This window comes from Taudactylus pleione, unplaced genomic scaffold (assembly GCF_031769625.1).
Source record: "Taudactylus pleione unplaced genomic scaffold, aTauple2 ptg000478l, whole genome shotgun sequence".
In the NCBI taxonomy this organism is placed as follows: domain Eukaryota; kingdom Metazoa; phylum Chordata; class Amphibia; order Anura; family Myobatrachidae; genus Taudactylus; species Taudactylus pleione.
The window spans coordinates 1,766,139-1,781,503 of record NW_028284880.1 but is presented as its reverse complement, the minus strand read 5'-3'; the positions used below and the strand labels follow the sequence as shown (position 1 = coordinate 1,781,503).

Below are 15,365 nucleotides of genomic sequence, written 5' to 3'. Positions count from 1 at the left end.
AAATTCCAAATACCCCACGCTATATATACACAAGTGCTCATCTGCTATATTAACTTTCACTAATCTGTTACAATGCAAGACGTGAACACGGAGGAAGGCGACGTGAATTCCATCGGAATGCCTGTCCAGTTTGCAGTCGGTTCCACCAACTCTCCCAGAGGATCTTTTAACAAATTTGGTAGCTCTACTTTTGACCCCCTTCTCCATATCACTTACAACCCAATGAAGTTCCACACTAATCCCGATATTGCTTCAATGACAGCTGCGGTCTTGTAGGACATTCTCAAGATGAAGCAAGATACTCCACTGTCACTTGTGACCTGCATTAGCGAGTGCATTTGTTAGCACATCACCCTACTATCGACTTGAATATTTACTATAAACCTTGCCATGGTGATTTACCAACCTTGCTGTAAACTGGATGTGTGTCTTTCTGGATATATATCTATCCTCTCTCATGCTTCAGAGCTGCCTGTCTACACTAGTGATCATTAGGGATTCAGAGTAAGGCCAGAATTAAAGCATTTATAACTGATGGAGGAAATGCACATTTTGGGGGATTTCGCAGCAGGATTTAAAGAAGCAATTTTGTTAAAGACAAAACCAAATTCGTCTCAGGTTTTAAAAATTGCCACTTTTAATCCCGCTATACAATCGGCACTTTTGCAAACTCAGAAACTAACACTTCTCTGCCCTTATATTTATAAACCTTTAACAATTATTAAAAAAATGGTTTTATTATATATCAAGCATACTTGAATGAATAATAAACAGTGGGATTATCACTGAAGCACATGGGTATCCTGTTGCTTAGAGTCCTTGTGTCCTATACTATACAGAACAAGTAATTACACCGTTTGCAAGAATGTTTGGCTCAACAACTTGGAGCTCATATCGGAGTGGTCTCTACGCACCTATTTGCATCTAATACTATAAATGGGAGCTGCCAAATTAATCTGGTACTGCAATGCAGTTCCTGAGATCGAGCCCAATTAATTCCCTAAGGGGCAGGTTGATGATGCCTGGGGCACATTTCAAGTTAATGCACCCTGTTAATCGATGACCGCACACATAGGCCAATGCAGTGTTGGTTCGGCAGGAAAGTCTTTCCTAAAGGGATCAAATTCATTTAGATCAGAATTCAATCATGCAGAACAATAATTTTGGGGCCCACAAGATTGGCAGAAAATTGGGTCTGCTAATCTTTTGGGGAAAAAAAGCCAAGTTAGCCCACATCAAGGCAGTTTAAACGTGTTGGATGACATTAAACAATAGTGTATTGTGACAGGACACGAGTAACCGTGAGTAACAACCTCTGGATCATTTTCTAGCACACTAGACCAGATCTGACATTAATGGGGGCATTTCATTTGTGATGGTGGTAACAAGGTGAAGACATGTTGATAGCTTTTCCGGCACCTCTCGACCATTGCAGATTTTTAGCTTGCACCACAGAGTTGCAGAGAAAAATCTGCGAATTTGGGCTACAATATTAAGCGGTGATGTGCGCTTAATATCACTACTAGTTGAATATGTAGCAAAGGCTGCTTGCACGCTGGCATTGTATTAGATGGCATTGTATTAGTTTTAACAGGCGATGGTGACAAGTGCTTGCAACACTTGGGGCCTGGACTGGTGCAGACAATTACTGAAGGAAACTCCAATGAATGCAAACCATTCGCTTGATGGTAGGGTTCGGGTGTAGTGCAGTCCCCATGATGCCATGGACCCCAGTTAATGCACCGTGCAGGCTGGTGGTGGTTCCATAATGGTGTGGGTTGTGTGCACATGGCATGTGTTAGGTCCGCTGGTCTGCCTGAACACGTCATTGACCGGTAACCACTATGTTGCATTGATTGATGACCATTTGCAGGCCTTTATGGTCTTCATGTACCCCCACAACGATGGAATATTCCAGCAGGATAATGCACCATGTCATCTGTAACAAGTTGCCCAGAATTGGTTCGAGGATCATTCTGGAGGATTCCGACGAATGGTGTGGCCACATGCGCCTGACAATTGAGAATTTATGGGACGTGGTGAAGCACACAAAATCCTGCACCTACAAATATCAGGGAGCTGTGGGAAGCTGTCCAGACAACATGGGTCAACATCTCTCCAGAGGCCTTCCGTCCGCTTGTGTAACTGATGCCATGTCAAGTTGCTGCACTCCTCCCCCCGAGCTAAAGGAGGTCCTACACGATACTAGACATCTATCCCATGACTTTTGGCACCTCAGTGTAGTTTAACCTTTTCTACAACAAATAAAAGGATGTTCACTCATTTAATATGAGTAAAAGGTAAAATGTTATGCATTGTAATAATTCCACAACCTAATAAAAAAAAAAAAGAAAGAAACAGCCATTGATGGATCACTGCTGACCCTTGAATAGCACATTTATTGATCAAACAAAAAATTATACTACTACTAATTAGGTGATTGATTGCTAATGTAATATGTAAATCCAAAAAGGCTCTTACTGGCACAACTTGCCAACTCCAAGTCTGTCTTGTTATTAAATATCAGCCTACTGTAAGAAAACTAAGATAAACAGGATACACATTAGGATACAAAATGAGTTCCAGGTTAAAGCACGAGAACTTGTTCTTATCACATTTTGTAGAAACACAGGGGGTCATTCAGACCCGCTCGCGAGCGGCAGGACGCTCGCAAGCGGGTCGATGTTCCCCACTGCGCATTCGCACGACGGAGGGAGCTCCGTCGTGCGCATGCGCGAGACCCGACGAGCGACGGGCTCACCAACGCTCCGGGTCTCGCACCAAAGGGGGCGTGCTGTCGATGTTGATTGACAGCACGCCCCCTTTGGTGGGCATGCCGGGGGCGTGCCTGCCAGACGGAGGCGTTCCCATGGGAACGCCTACCGTCTCAAGCCGGCCCCCACTGACATCACTAGTGATGTCAGTGGGAGTGATTTTGGCTCTGATAGAGCCAAAATCACTCCAGGGCTTGCGGCAGCGAGACCCTACCGCAGGGTCTCAGTCGCAAGCCCGATGGTCAAGACCATCGCGACCATCATCATGGACGCTCGCTATAGCTGTGGGTGGTAACCCACAGCTATGCGAGCGTCCATGAGGACGCTCCAAAAAAAGGTAGGAGGGCCCTGATTCAGAGCGAGCGCTCTGGTCAGAGCGTTCAGCTCTGAATCAGGCCCTCAGTCAGCTCCCGACGCCTCCTGCCAAAATTGAGTTTCTTGGAAAAGTAAAACAAAGTGCATGAAATTTATTTCTTTTTTATGATTATTCTTCATTTCAGTGCTTGCATTAAAAAAAAAAACTCAACATGATAACATTTTGATGTCCTTTGTCAAAAGCATGAACCATCATCATCCGTACTGGTCTGATGGCTTATGCTCTTGCTTCGCAGCGTTCCGACCTTGTGTTTGGTTCCAGCCAACGGGTTCAACGACCCGGGTCAGGGACTGATGTCATGGAATAAAACTCTGATTCTGCAAGTTGCATCGTGTAGCTAAAGCTAGAAAGAGCCACCAATATATCTGTACAACTTTCAGGAGCTTATCACAACGGATTTAATTCCTTTTCCTATGTAATAAACTTTCTGTCCTTCAGTAGACTTAAAGGCAGAGAGAGGCTGTCTGCTTGTCTGAAATGAACGACATCAGAGAACAATAGCTTGCATTCGGACACGTAGCACATACTATATAAATAAAATAAAGAAAAAATTTTTAAATTGGCGCTTGGTGCTCAGAATTTGCATACTGCAAATGTCATGCAGCTCGGAGAAAGAGAGAGCCTACATCTATAAGGTTACATTTATAGGCTTGTAGTTGCGATTTCGACAGTCATAATGTGAAGAATGAGATGGGAACGGGAACACTGTTAGGTTGGACACGGCCAACATTCTAACAATACTATTTAAAGCATTTTAACAGTGTCTACTTTAAAACAAACATGACTGTATATATTTATATGTAATTATTAACAGCTGCCTATATAGGGATGTAGCGAGTATGCCAGGGGACGGGATGCTGGCCGTCGAAATCCTGAGCCGGGACTAAAGATAGGCATCGAAATCCCGGCGCCTATCTAAATCTTGACAGCCGCCATCCTGATCAAAGGTACACCGGGGCGTCTTAGCCGTTAGCCACGGGGAAGGGGTTAGGGGGTGGAGGGAAGAGTTAGGTTAGAGCACCACAGCGGGATTAGGGTCAGGCTGTGGGGGGGCATTAGGGTTATGGCGCCACTGGGGGGGGTAGGGATGGAGGGGGGACGGTTAGAGTGCCAAAAAGCAGGGTTAGTAATGTATACATACCCGGCCCCTGTTGGGATTCTGAGCATCGCGATGCCACCGTCTGCATTTTAACAGTAGGCATCCCAACTGCTGGTAAAAGAATTACTGTGCTGGATGTGAAGTGATAATACAGATATAAATATATAGGTGAATAAATAAGTAACTGCTCTCTACTATGTATACAAAAGGCTTGTTTGATAATCACAAATAGATATTTAATCATAAAACATCACAACACATAAAACATTTATACATACACAAAATTACAATAGTAAATTCTATTAGCCTAATGCAATTTACTTGTAGTGTGAACAATGCACAGAGACCTTTGAATAAATGAGTATAAATAAGAACTATTCATATAGTTCTTAAATGTTTGTTTCACACAGTATTTGATACTAAGTATCACTTGGTTCAGAATAGGTATCTGTTTTTTGAATTGTATCAGTTTATTTCCACTTTGATAGCCTCACAGTTAAGTCAACAAGTCTGTTTTACAGTTAGGAAGGAACATACAAACGTCGGCCATACAAGGGTTCATCCTGGTATTGAGAACATTTTGCAAAGTTGCAGATCTAGACACGTTTTCGAATCATCCAGATCCATCAGATTCCACACAGAACTTTCTAACCAACGAAGCCGAGGTGATGATGATGGCGCTGTGGCCTAATTCCTTTTCCTGATGTGGTTGTAGCAACAATAGAAAAAAACGGCAAATCCTGCTGGCACTCCACACAAAAATGATGCAGTGAAGTGTGTAACAAGGGAAACAGTTTCCTCAATTGTTTAGAAATTTCCACTCCTATCACCAGGCGACAGGATAGCTCTCCAGAATCCCAATGGTAAAGCGCTGAGTATATTGGCGCTATATAAATGCTACTAAAATAAAATATCCTATTGTGCAACAGACCTCCAGACCACACGTGGTCCCGATAGCGCAGTCAGAAGATGACCATGCGCATAGTCCAACCTTGGTCATCATCCATCCTTATTTGCGAACATGGCAGATAAATGTATCACTGAACGCCATTGTATTATCTCTGTGTGGTTTTCCATTTTTTGCAACACCAAGGCCCTCTACCCTCTTGTGCTTCTCCCTACTTTACTTTCATCTACTTCTTACTCCCCATTAGGGCACCTAACACTTGGTTTCTTATGATCTGCTGCTTATTTGGGTGTTGTGGTCGCTAATGTATATTATCCATGTCCTTGTCCTGCATTCTATTGTATTGTAAGTCTTTAATCAGGTAATTGTTTATATATTTTGTAAGGCGCTGCGGAACACTTGTGGCGCCATATAAATAAATGATAATAATAATAATTATCCAAGGGGATTTCACTTGTTAAGTGCCCACAAATGCAGAACCACATGGCTGCATGCGTGACCAGCTTCATGTGTAAGACAAACTTATTAAAGACAATAATATTCTGTGCCACCACTATCAATTACCCATAATGCTGCTGCCTGGGGGATGACCGTGCTCCGTTACTGATCCGCACAATTAACCCACAAAGTATGAAAACAAAACTGTCCGCGATCTATATGCATCGGGGGTTAACACGGGATTCTTATCGGGCATTAGCGGAAAAGTGCCCGTGTATTTAAGCGCTTACCGTGGATATCTGGCAATCTTGCTAGCATACACATTACTAAACTGTCATATGTGACAGGTTTGCTATTAATTCATGTAAATGTCTGTAATAAAAGCACTATATCACTGTAATTTAATTAGTACAAGACTATGTTACTTTTATCTGAGCCATTCCACTTACCTAAGTGGTTAGGTAAATATAACAGAGCCTGAAATGTAAATACTCTTATAACAAAGTCCATGATAAAAAGAACACAATCACAGCTCTGATAACAATGCACGCCTCCTACTCGCCTCCTACTCACTTTGGTAGGAGTTATCTTGGTTAAATAACATGATTTAATAAACAACTGTATATGGAGCTTATCTAATGATGGGTCACGTTGTCTGCTTGTAAAGCAAACCCAGGCTGGATCTATCATCTCACTATATCTTGGCTATAGAGTCCGACCATGACCTTGTCCTTTTGTTTTCACGTGGAGTGTAACAACTGTACACACTTTTATAATCCTGTTCACACAGGCTGGTCTAGGATATCATTTAAGGTCCTATTTCGTTGACTTTGCAAAAACAGGGCAAGTCTACTGATCCCTTCTGTTATTAAGGAGACTGACAGACATTTACCTCCATGGTAAAGAGTATGCAGGCGCTTTATAAATACAAACCTATCTATATATAAAATAAAGTCCCCGGTTCAGGGGTCTGCCTGTTCGTTCGGGCTAATATCTTAAACCACTGGACAGACTGTGATATGGTTTTCACTATTCTATACAGCATTGGTCATGGAAGCTTTGGGTGACCAATAATTTGTGATAAAACTGAATTACTGCGGCAATTTTCTCGCAGTCCCAAAGCAGATCTAAATCCTTATTAAAAGCTTAAAATGTCGGGTACACCCTACCCCAGGGCCGGACTGGCCATCTGGCACTTCTGGCAAATGCCAGAAGGGCTGATGGCCTGATGGGCTAGTCCGGATTGAAACCCTGGCCAACCAGCTCTGCCTGCTGGCGCACTGCTTGGCCGGGATACTGAAATGTGGCAAAGCCAGGTCCCATGCAGTCAAACCACACCCTTGCCCATTGAGGCCACACCCATATCCACGAGGCCATGCTCCTTTTTAGCGAATGTGCGCGTCTAGGGCACGCGCTTCACGGATTCATGCCAGGGCTGTTTTGCAGCACCAGTCCGTCCCTGCCCTACCCTACCTAATAACTAATTAGGAAATTGGAAGTTTTCATTTAGCCTAATTGGTCTAATACCATACCATTATTAGCTGTTAAAACAAATAGCGACTTCAAATTACCCTAAAGTCAACTTTTTGGTTAATTTATGCACCCTCAATTTAATCAAAGCAATTATTTCAATGAAAAATATTTGTTTTATAATATATATATATATATATATATATTCCATATATAATTTTATTTTGTTTTATTTTTTTATTTATTGGCCTAAAATCATTTTCTAAATTTTTTTGCATTTTTTAGTTTTATTTGTTGTAAGAAAAAAAAAAAAATGCAGAAACCACCCATTTGCTGCATTTTTAAAGAACAGTGTATTTTTCTTTGGGACAGTAATAACCATTATTACTATTACTCAATGTATTATGTTTTCTTTGTGGGGGGCTACAGACTGGTCCCCTTTTTTTTTTTAAAAGACATTTTCTGCAGTTTTTTGGCAGAAAAAACTTTGTGACCAATTTTTTTTTTATTGGACACCACTGGTATTGGGAGTGTGCATACCTGCGGTAATAGAAAATTGTTTGTCATGACCGTGTAAATGTTTACAGGGAAGACCTTGTGGCCAATTGGATATGCCCCTTTATCTGTACAGGAAGGTTTTAGTTACATATAAGGCTATTAACCAAACCATACATCTCTTCACTCATTTCAAAATATCTCCCAACCCAACCTCTCCGCTCAGCACAAGATCTACGTCTCTCATCACCACGCATTACTTGCTCCCATTCACGGTTGCAGGACTTTCTTTGTGCTGCACCCACTCTATGGAATGCCTTACCACGCACAATAAGACTTTCCTCTAGTCTCCAATCCTTCAAGCGTTCCCTGAAAACTCACCTCTCCAGGCAAGCTTATCAGATTCCAGAACCCCCCACATAACCTTCATAGCTTCCATATCTAATTACATCCCCTTTCACAGTCCACACATAACCTCATACATTATTTTTCTTTCACATCCTCCTGATACTTGGCCGACATTCCTGTGTGACTGGATCATGCAGCCCACCAAGCAACTGCATTCTGACTGGATCAAAATGCAATATAGCGCACCTATCCTTGTGTATCAATGCCTATTTCCCTATAGATTGTAAGCTGACGAGGAGGGCCTTCCTACCTGCAGTATATATCGGTCTGTTATTTCCCAGTTTTGTTCTATTTAGGTTTCCAATTGTAAAGCACAATGGAATGTGCTGCGCTATATAAGAAACTGTTAATAAATAAATTAAATAAATAAACATCAGTTTTTACGGTTTCTCTGGAATGTAGTACTTTCAATAGGAGAAAGCGAAAATTTGCAGTCATCAGCGGCTTATTTGCTACCTGTACTCTCCTTTCCTAAATACTCCTCTCAATAATTGCCTGATGAGAGAATAGTGACCTAAACCTGCGGTATGAAAGGGAATAAGTGCAAGTTGCAATAGACCATTACATACAGATGTGTCCTTACTCGTCTTTGCTGCAGTCGCACCAAACAGCACCTCTTGGCAGGCTTGGCCCCGTCAGACTTTGATAGCGCCGGGCATCTTTTTTGCCGAAAAAGTGCTGAAATCGCAATGTGATGTGACTAGGGCACACCAGGAGACTGTGCTGATTGATTTCATATGTGACACTTGTATATCTGTGTGTGAAAAGTCCGTTTCGGCGATACTTTTTCGCCGATGACATCTTTTTCGCCGGTTTCAACTTATGGTGGGTACACACTGGGCGATATTACTGAGCGACTGAACGATTACGACATCGTAATCGTGCACTTTTATGTCGGAAATGACCAGCGATGCGCACTCCCGCTGGTCGTTTCCGACATTGTCCATCGCCTGAACATGCAGCACAATCTGACGACCTAGTCAGGTTGCTGCATGTTGGGGAATGGGGGAGAGAGCCCGGCGCTGAACGATACCGGTAATGATATCGTTCAGCGGCTGTGCTCAATGTCATGAACGACATTGAGCACAGCCTGCCGGGACACACTACACGATATCGCTCAGGGAGCATATCGTGTAGTGTGTACGCACCTTTATCCCCATATTCAATTGTAGTGTATTTTCGCCGGCGCGATAATACAATGTAATAGGCGAAAAAGTTTTGCCTATAAATACCCGGCGTAAAAAAAGTGCACAATTGGGATGCGATATTGCAGGAACCACACTGCACTCTTTGGACAACCACCCTGACGCTAACTACATCAAAAAACGCAAAAAAAAACACAAAAGGACACCCCGAAAAAGCACTTTGAAAAAATGGGCGAAAAAAATCAAAGTGGGGGTACAAATTCAAAAACTAGCGAAATAGCCTTGGGAGGGTCTGCAAGTATGGGGGAGGTGTATTTTTGATTGCAGGTGATCGCTGAAGGTGCGTTTTTGGCACTTGTTAATGCTTGACTTTAGCAACTTTAAAATATGCTTGCTCCCGTTTTCATGTACCCCAAATTTGATGGGAATACTTATTTTCCCCCAAAAAGTAGCAAAATGCTCTTCTTCACCACTTGCTGAAAGACGCTAAATAGCGCCTATTGAGACCATTTAAAAACCCCAAATACCTTTAGCAGGGCTATTCGGGGGTACCCATAGTGAACCCCCATGTCAGTGCATCTTTTGGGGGGTGTCAGGCTGTTATCCCCAAAACTTCTCCCGATTTCAGTTTGGCGGGCCCCTTTTTCGCCGATTTGGAATTGAATACGGGGATAAGCGGGGACGAGCGCGATACTTTTTCGCACCCAAAACCAGCGATGACGGTGAAAAGTCCGCCAACTGAGTTTTCGCTTCTAATTTAATCCGGCCCGCAGTCACAGACACATACATACAAGTGTCACATATCAAATTAATGAGCAGAGCATTGCGACTTAGGGTCGTATTCAATTAGAGGCGAAATGCTGCAATCGGCGAAAAAAAATCGCCGATGTGATATTTTGGCCACAGTCCACACAATTCCCTATTCAATTTCAGATGTTTTCGCATTTGCAAAAGCTCCATAGGCAAAAATAGGCAGAAAAGTTTCTCCACCCAAAGATGAAAATATGAGCAAAATCCATATTTTTGCCTTAAAACGTGGGGACTTGGGGCCTGATTCAGAGCCGTTCGCTATTTGCGGTCGTTCGTTCAAAAACAAGGGGTGGCTATTCAAATGATCCGTTCGCAAATTGCAGTCTGTTCACACCTCTAAGTCTGAACGAGCGAGCAAAACATACGCTCGTTTATTTGTTAAAAACGCCCCCTGGCCGCACGCACCATACGTCATGTCCGCTATTTATTAGATTAATCGAGTACATCGAACAGCGTATGAACTGCTCGCTATTCATGTGGTTGGTTTTTTCAACCGCTATTTTGCGAGCAGTTCTGAGTTTAAAAAAACCCAGTGACGTGGTCAATGACGCTGCTGTATTAATTATGCACTCCCTTAAAACGCCCGTTTTGACCTTTAAGCACGCCTGCGTTCGAATTCCACTCCCCCGTTTACAAGCACCTTCCCCTGTTACCACCCACATACGCCTCATTCTGTCACTCAAAATAGCAGGCACTCGCTATATAGCGTACAAACGATTTTCGGCCGCACTGACTGGTTCGCGCATGCGTACTAAAAACCGTACGCATGCGCAGATGTGCGAACATTGCTCGGAACGAGCGTACGCCCGCTAGCGAGCGGCTCTGAATGAGGGCCTTGGTTCAGAACCCTTTGAACACCCCCCTAATGTCTAATTAGGCAAAAAAAAATATAAAAAATTATCTGAATTCACCCTAAAAATTTTTGGGCGAAAATGCAAAAAAAAAGTGTTTGAAAATGGGTATAAAGTACTGGGTGCTGCATGGATGGGACAGGTGGTTTTAGGATTGCAGGAGGCTTCAGCAGGTGTTTTTTTTACACTTTTTTATAATGCACTTTATAGACACAAAATATACTAATACCCATTTAAATGAAACCAAAATTTAACTACTACAACAATTATTTTTCCCAAAAGAAATTACATTATATCATTTTTCCACACTTATGCAAATATGCATGGAACAGCCCTTTGACTCAATTTAAGAAGCTAAAATACTTATTAGGTCTATTAATACATTTCTATATTGATTTCCAGGGTAAGTCAGGATTTTTATGGGGTACAGACGGATTTTCCGAAAATAAACTGTCCTTTTCGCTAGTTTCGCCATTTGCACCACTGCATTTTCGCCTGTTTCGGAATTGAATAGGGCGAAAAGCGGGAACGTGCATTGTGAAAGTACGCAGTAACTTCACATACGAATAAGGCAAAAATATTGCAGCCACACTTTTCGCCTCCAATTGAATCCGGGCCCTTAGACGCATTTTCGGCAAAAGGACGCACGACGCTAGCAGAGTGGCACGGGACCTGGCGGCTCACTCACACCAGACATATCGCGCTGAGTATGGGAAATTGTGTCTGCACTTAGCTATATAAATGTAAGTCTAACGCACAAGTATGATGAAAGTAATATTTATTTGTTTTACTATACAGGTAAGCTGTTATGGTAGTGCTCCTATGGGAAAAAAGGAACTCACTTTTATATAATAGGTGGGTCGCCGGGGACATGCTCTGCTGCGGCCAATCCCTGGCTCCCTGATTACCTTGCCAGGCTGCAGTCTATAAAAAGCGGGGGTGGAGTCAGGGCAGCAGACTTCATCATTGGCGCCCTGCCTTACCTGGACCATGTAGCGGCACTGCACTACAGTGACATGCGGCTCCGTGACGACTTTCCCTGCTCCTGTAAGTATAAATGGGTAGCGGGCAGGGGTTTGGTGCAGATCGGGGTGACCGGTGATTCAGGGCAGGTCCAGCTGCACAAGGGTGCCATAGCATAGTGGGCGCAGTGTGGCCGTCGCCGCCAGGACCCGGAGCCAGTACATATATAAGGGTCTCGGACTGTTTGGGAGGCATGCTCATGTCTGCATCAGTGGAGGGGGAGGTGCCCGGCGGCTGCCATTACTTGCCGCCCCGGCAGCATTGAGTGGGGTGCAACAGGCAGCCTAGCAGAAAGTCAGATTGGCTGCCTGTCATTACAGTGCGGCTGCTGTGCGGAGCTCAGTGTGGTGAGCAGGTATCACACCGATGTACAAAGTGCTGCAGAGCAGACTGAGCTCCCGCAGCCGGCCTACTATAATGACAGGCAGACAACTGCCCGATGCAGCCGACAGTTTACTGGGAAATATCGCATCGGACGGGCATGCTGGACAATCCCGACCGAGCAATATTTAACCCTCGGTCGCCCCCCCCCCCACACACGCTACAATTATCGGGGCAATCCGCCGATATCAGGCGGATCGCCCCGATAATTGTAGCGTGTATGGCCAGCATTAGTAGTAGTTCTCAAAAAAACTTTTTACACGCTATCATTATGGGGTATTGTGTGTAGAATTTTGAGGACAAAAATGAATTTATTCCATTTTGGAATAAGACTAACATAACAAAATACTTTCCAGTTGCACTGTATATATGTATATAAAATATATTTACTTGTGTGTGTGTCTCCCCCCCTTCCACATGTGTGCCTCTGCCCCAACCCCTATATGTATCTCCAGAGCTGTAACTAGACATTTTGGTGCCCTGTGCCAGAAAGAGCATTGGCACCCCCTCATTTTTCAAAGGGACATAATGCACCCAAAAAAGGGCCATGGCTTCATGGGGAAGGGCCAGGGAAGAGATAGGAGAGGCCAGGAGATGCTGGGGATAATTTCTGTGGGGGCCAATGTGTTTCTATTTTTTCTGTGGGGGCCAATGTGTTTCCATTTTTTCTGTGGGGGCCAATGTGTTTCCATTTTTTCTGTGGGGGCCAATGTGTTTCCATTTTTTCTGTGGGGGGCCAATGTGTTTCCATTTTTTCTGTGGGGGGCCAATGTGTTTCTATTTTTTCTGTGGGGGCCCAATGTGTTTCTATTTTTTCTGTGGGGGCCAATGTGTTTCTATTTTTTCTGTGGGGGGCCAATGTGTTTCCATTTTTTCTGTGGGGGGCCAATGTGTTTCTATTTTTTCTGTGGGGGCCAATGTGTTTCTATTTTTTCTGTGGGGGGCCAATGTGTTTCTATTTTTTCTGTGGGGGCCAATGTGTTTCTATTTTTTCTGTGGGGGGCCAATGTGTTTCTATTTTTTCTGTGGGGGCCCAATGTGTTTCTATTTTTTCTGTGGGGGCCAATGTGTTTCCATTTTTTCTGTGGGGGGCCAATGTGTTTCCATTTTTTCTGTGGGGGGCCAATGTGTTTCTATTTTTTCTGTGGGGGCCCAATGTGTTTCAATTTTTTCTGTGGGGGGCCAATGTGTTTCTATTTTTTCTGTGGGGGCCCAATGTGTTTCTATTTTTTCTGTGGGGGCCAATGTGTTTGTTTTTATCCTATCGGGGGGCCAACGTGTATGTTTTTCTTCATGTGGGGGTTAATGTATTTTGGCTTTTTACTACCAGGGTCAATGTGTGTGGTTTTCTTTATGCGGGGGCCAATTTGTTTATTTTTCCTACTGGGGCCAATATCATCTGCTACATGCTTCAAGGTCTGTAGCTTGCTAAATTGTTAAGATTCACAGAAAACCTTCATTTAGATGGGAACCAGAAAAGGTCAAGTAGGACCCCAATTATTTAAAGTGAGGGGTCCCTGTGACCCACATTTTTTTTTTTGGTCCAGCGTGATCACTGTATATTATTATGTGTACCCTCTGGATTCAGTTAGTAAATGATTCCTTTATATTTACTGTCCCATCTATCATCATCCAAGCAAGCCAAAAACAAACACATATACTAAAAATTAGATCATCTGCACAGAAACCTTTTCAGAAAAATCCATTTACTGAACATATTTAAAAGATGTCTGAAACCCCCCTCTGTACTATGAATTGCCAATGAACCTGTGAATCTTATGTATTAAAATGGTATCAATATATTTAAAGTGATTTGGAATGCATGATATACTGTATCTTTGATAAGTCACGCAGAACGGAATCATTTTGGATATTTATTGTGCTGAAATGTTTTGCTTGGAGAGCTGGGAAAAGTAGCACAGTCCCTGCCAGTCACATTTCCAGAAGACTTGATCTCTGTTGCCATCTACGAGGCTGAGACTCACATTTCCCAGTTCCGAGGTCATATCTGGCACAGCCAGAGGTGCAGGACTATAAATTGCTGCCTCAAGGTCAATGGTTGTGTGTTCCAGGACGATTTTCAGTCAGTAAAAAGTAAAACCCACAAGACCTATTCTAAATCCTGCTTTCCAAAGTCCAGCCAGCTGCTCCAACCACAAGGGGATAGTGAGAGGAGAAAAGGGGGAGGGAGCGACAATCTGGGGGAGAGCGAAGTCATAGGAAATAGAGCAGGTAGAATGAGAGAGAAGATGTGAATAGATGAGAGAGAGGACATGATGGAGATTGAGAGCAGAGACAGGTGGGAAGGAAAGGACACAGAACTTTGGAAGACGACAGTAAGCTCAGCAGACAACAGGTGGGAACATGGAAAGAGAAGACAGAGGAGCAAATATACAGTACATAATGGGGGAGATAGAAGCAACAATAGGATAAATGAGTGTAAACAGAGCCGAAAGACGTATAAGGCAAGAGAAGACGTCACTCCAAGGGGAGATATAAGAGACTCTGGGGAGATAGAGGGAAAGGGGGACAAGGGAAAGTTTAAGAAACAACAAATCCAGAAAGGAGGTAACAGAGGTGGTAATAAGAAGAGGAAAAGTCAATCAATATAGAGGTGGTTGGCGAGATACACAGGGGAGACAGCACAGGATGAAGGATAAAGTAGAAAATAGACACTGAGGGGTACATTTACTAAAGTGAGAGTTTTTAGAAGTGGGTTTTAAAAGTGATGTTGCCCACAGCAACCAATCAGATTCTAGCTATTATCTTCTAGAAGGTGCCAGCAGAACCTGATTGGTTGCTATGGGCAACATCACTTTTAAAACTCACTTCTAAAAACTCTCACTTTAGTAAATTTACCCCTGAAGGTCAAATACAATATTCGAGTTTGACAGCAACGGAGGGGCCTATGCAGAGTTGAACACAAGATGGACTCAACCGTTCTCGCATTGAGTGTGCAGACTGTATTATTGTCCGTATACAGAGTTGTAGATACCTCTGCGGCCAGACCCCTCCTATCTGTACACTTTGTATAAGTAAGTTCATAATGACATTGATAGAAACAAAGTGTACACATCGCTGTGCCGGGTAACCATAGAAAACAGTGCTGGAGGCCACAGCAGAGGGTGTGATAAAATGTAATAATATCTTATGACAAGACGGCAGGGGCTAATCTGATCTAGCGGCAG

At 43.3% G+C, this 15,365-nt stretch overlaps 1 protein-coding gene across 1 annotated transcript in view; it reads right to left on the bottom strand.

Annotated features, from left to right (window-relative positions):
• The window catches only part of TMEM135 (transmembrane protein 135), a 340,734-nt gene that overhangs the window by 259,104 nt on the left and 66,265 nt on the right, over positions 1–15,365 (bottom strand). The gene's annotated exons all lie outside the window — the stretch shown is intronic.